The 4,772-nt window shown below is 31.5% G+C and overlaps 1 long non-coding RNA gene across 1 annotated transcript; it reads left to right on the top strand.

Moving 5' to 3' along the window:
- The first annotated feature begins 956 nt into the window (after nt 1–956).
- Nucleotides 957–1,354, top strand: LOC145807652 (uncharacterized). Its single transcript, XR_014350914.1, has 2 exons — nt 957–1,125; nt 1,212–1,354. It is a non-coding gene; the product is annotated as an uncharacterized LOC145807652 (long non-coding RNA).
- The last annotated feature ends 3,418 nt before the right edge of the window (nt 1,355–4,772 follow it).

Here is a 4,772-nt window from a genome sequence, read left to right as displayed (position 1 = left end):
GTTGATTTGATCAAGGAGAGCAGAGCAGTAATGGTAGGTGCATGGCTACATGCATGTAACAGGGAGTGATATCCTGCATCAGATTTGAGTGTTCAACCACATCAAGTATGAATCCTCCCACCTGATTGGAACACAAAGTTTGGTTTGGTTTTGGTTTATCATTCTTGATTGGAACACAGGGTTTGGTTTTATCCATTCCACCTTTGTCTAGATAGATTAAAAAAAATGAAAAAAAGACGCAAACACAGCAGACACAGAAAGAATGAAGCATTGCAGATATAAATGCAACAATATCTGAATTTTCTATTCAATAAAAAATTAAATTAAAAAAATAAAAAAAAATTTGTATTTGAGAGGGGAAACCTGGATTCCTAAGACAGCAAAATATGGTATCTCAAACTTCACAAGTATATGAGCTTTTCTCTCAGAAGCTGTGTCTTCAGATGTTATGCTGGGAAGAGTATACTCCGCTCTAAGCATATATTCCTAAATCATATATTCCTAAATTGAATTTGCAAAGAGTGTTAAAATCCCATGTCAAAATTGCAAGTGGAAAAGATACTGTAGCCCCACATAACCAATAGCCATGAACAAGAAATTACTAGCAAACAATACACTGAGAAAAAATTGAGGTAAACTCTCACCTTACCACCAGGAAAAGATTTAATTTCCCAGATCAAAGCATCCTTTTCTGGTGCATATGACGCAGATCCCAATGATGTCCGAACATTTGGGTTGGTAGCATCGGCTGGAACAGGCAACTCAATCTCAACATATGTAGCAGTGCTGTAAAATTGATTCAATGCATGAATTAGTTAAGAAAAATCTAATGATCAGGCATTTCAAACAGCCCAAGCAATTGACCCATAAATCCTTAGCCATAACTGCGAATGAACAACGGCAAGGCTCGACACCACTTCTCCCCCAAAACAAAGCTTTTGTTGCTGAGCAAGGGTTGAGAAGTACAGGAGGGTGAAAGCAATGCTTTCGCATCAAAGGAGCAAAAGGAAAAAAAGGTTGGCCAGACTAGAAGCCATCACTGATCCTTGATTTGGATGTACAGGTATGTGCAGCTATACGCTACTATGCATGCACACATGCTGTTCTTAGGGGAGGGTTTGACAGGTAAATACAATTGTACAAGGTGTTTCAATTACAAAACGAAATCCATTTGTTGTTAAATTTTTGTTTTTTGGGTTATACATGTACAGCTCTTTGAAACAACTTGCAAGTTTGTGGAAAGGTGGGAAGACATAGAAGGTTTTTGGTTGGCTTTGTTTTCAGTTTGGTATTGTGGGATCTTTCACACCAAAGGTTTGTCATACTAGTTTGGCCTGGCTTTTTTTTGGCTTAAGTGATTTTTTTCCCCTCCCAACTTTAGTCATTTTCTTAAATTGTTTTTTAGTTTCTAGGTGTTTTGGTAGATTAGGTGTCCTTAAATTTTAAAAAGAAAAAAAGAAAAAAGGTCCATGACAAAAAAAGGGAGCACATTTTGTGGGCCTTTTTTTTTAGCCCTTTTTATAAATCTATTCATTAAATTTATAAAAAAAAAAAAAAACCTATAAAAAAAATTTAAAACTAGAAAAAGTTGTTGCCAAACTAATACTACTTGTGCACAGCATAAGGTCAGATTTATAATTTTCCACCCTTTCCTATACATTTGTTGTTAGATGCTGGCTGCAATTTTTTCTCTTCAAGTCTATGTCTCTTTGTTTTAATATACTTATAGCCATATGATGTGGGAATTGAGGCATGAAAATCTCTAGACATTATTGTCCGGATGGAAATGCGTAAGGATAGGTGCGCTCCCATGAATGGGTGCGGTGCACCCAATCGGGTATGAGTGTATTACATTCAGTTTTTCAGTTTTTTGGGCTCAATCTGATCCATCAAATCTATGATTGCACGACTGACGGTCATGATCTCACCCCATTGCATCTAGACATAAGTGAGGCAGTTACTAGCATTTGGTTGTCCGATCAACCGTTGATCCACGCCACTACTACAGTGTAATGCCGTATCGTTGCCATGTAGGTTTCTGTAGCAAACAAGAAAGCACCTTCATGGTGCCTTGTGCTGGTGCATTTGTGCTAGTGCAAAGTGCGCCATCAAAGCGCCACAGTCCATTGCCCAGGACTTGACCTTCTCCGGTGTCTAAATGGAGAGCATGAAAGTAAAGGGGGAGGGAATAGAGAGGGAACTGGAGAGTGAAAGAGAGACCTCTTGCCAATGGAAAGATGAGCATAGTGCCTCTGGAGGCTCGTTCATAGTGGCACAATAGAGAGCAAGAGCACGATAGGAAGAAGCTAGATGTCAAAGAAACGCACATAATTTAGGGGTTGTTTGGGGTGTCCTAAATAAGTGCACTTTTTGTCTTTTTGGACTAAAAAATTGAGGTTGAAAATATAGATGTTTGGGTTAACTTTTTTACTTTTTATGAAAAAATGTGTAATAAAAAATTGTAAAAATTGATTTGTAGGGAAAAATTCAAATTGGGAGTTGTGCAGCCGTAATTGTTGACTTTTGGTGAATAGTGTTAACTTTTTAACTTTTTAAGTAACTTTTTGTCTTTTTATCTTTTTTGAAAGATCCCAAACTTGCCCTTAATATGATGTTATGAGTTATGGTTTGTACGTGTAGAGTTCAAAACCTAGACAAAACAACATAGTTTGATAAATTATTTGTGAGGGTTCAACTAGGGATGGCAATGGATAACCTATCCTGTGGGTATCCATGGAGACCCAACCCAAATACATGGGTTTTCCATTTTTTTCTTATCCATTGGGTAGGGTAAGTGATATTCTTTAAATATCCATAGGGGATGGGTACCCACTAATTTCCCCATATGTTTTTTTTTTTTTTTTTTTTTTTTAAGATTTACAACCAAAACTAAATATACATTCAATTTTTTTTTCTTTTATTTATTTATTTATTTTTTCAGGTTCACAACCAATTTTTTTTTTTTTTTTTTTTTTTTTTTTTTTTTTTTTTTTTTAAGATCCACAACCAAAGCTAAATATACATCTAATTTTTATTTTTATTTTTAAGGTTCACAACCATTTTTTTTTAATTTTTAAGATTCATAACCAAAGCTAAATATACATTCAATCTTTTTTCTTTTGTTTTTCTTTTAATTTTTTTTTTAAGGTTTAAGGTTCACAATTTTTTTTTTTTTAAGATTCACAACCAAAGCTAAATATACATTCAATCTTATTTTATTTTATTTGGCTCAACAATAAAATCAAATACACATTAATTAACATTGTCATATTATTCTTGTCAAATTTTATGCATATCTAGAATTTTTTAAATTTATTTAAAAAAATTAAGGACACTGTCTAGTGCAGGTTTCGGTTTGCTTTTCTATGTTATTTTATTTTGTTATGTATTGCAATTTTCAGAATGGTTTGCTTGTTCTGAAATTTCATATATATATATATATATATATGAATGTATTTGAAAATAAGGAAATTGTAGAGAATCAAAACAAGCATGAGTCGTGATTGGTTAGAAAGGATGGGTACAAAGATTTATTTGCTGGAAAAATAAAAAGGGGATACAAAGTCTTACTAAATAATTTTTTTTTAAAATAAAAGAATTTTTCTTAGTTATGAATAGATTTAACTGAAATCAGCTTGTTTCCCAATGTTATGCTTCATTTATTTAGATAGAAAATATTTTAATGAAAAATATTTTTTATAAAAAAAATTAAAAATATATTTTTTTATATTTGGTGGTGGTGGTGATGGAACGAAGGTGAAAGTAGAGATTGTGACATAGTGGTGGGGTGATGGCGGCAGTGATGATGGTAGTGGCTATGGTGATGGTAGTGTGACAGTGAAGGTGAGAATAATGGTGATGGTATTGTGAAATTAGTAAAAATTTAATTGAAAAAAACATTTTTTATTTTTTAAAAGTAACAAACAACAAACTTCGTGGGGGACTAAAGGAAGAAGATGGAGGATGGATTGGGTGTGGTAAGGCATAGATATCTTAAAATGAATGGTTCAGATTTGTTAAAGGTATAATTAGATTTTGGATAAATTAAAATGAATGGTTCAAATTTGTTAAGAGAAAGATGGTTTAATGTCTAAAATATCCGTGGCTAAGAGATCAACAAACAATTCCTTATTTATGCCCTGATGCAATTTAATATGGGTCTTATAACACTTTCTTAAGACAGGTTCTTTCACATTTTATTTTTTCAAACAGGCTCTTATAACATTGTAATCAGGTTATTGTAACATGTAGGGGAGAGGAGAGTGAGAGAGAGAGATGGTTGTAATTTTTTTTTAATCTTCCACGTTCTTCCACATTTTTTTTTCAATTACTAGAATTTATTTGATTGTCTCAAAATTATATATTTGATTATTATAAAACAAACTTTTTAATTAATTAATTAATGTGTATTTGATTTTGTTGTTGAACCAAATAAAATAAAATAAGATTAAATGTATATTTAGTTTTTGTTGTGAACCTTAAAAAAAATAAAAAATAAAATAAAAAAATAAGTTGTTAACATTAAATATATTAAAAAAGAAAAAAAAAAGATTAAAGGTATATTTAGATAAAACCTTTATAAAAAAGAAAAGAGAAGGTTGTTAACATTAAATATATTAAAAAAGAAAGAAAAAATATTGAAGTTATATTTAACTTTTGTTGTGAACCTTAAAAAAAAAAAAATTGTTAACATTAAATATATTAAAAAAGAAAGAAAAAAGATTGAAGGTATATTTAGTTTTTGTTGTGAACCTTAAAAAAAAAAAAAAATT

This window comes from Camellia sinensis, chromosome 14, assembly GCF_055761805.1.
Source record: "Camellia sinensis isolate YWXY chromosome 14, ASM5576180v1, whole genome shotgun sequence".
NCBI lineage: Eukaryota > Viridiplantae > Streptophyta > Magnoliopsida > Ericales > Theaceae > Camellia > Camellia sinensis.
The sequence above is the reverse complement of the archived record's forward strand: the minus strand, read 5'-3'. Positions and strand labels throughout refer to the sequence as shown.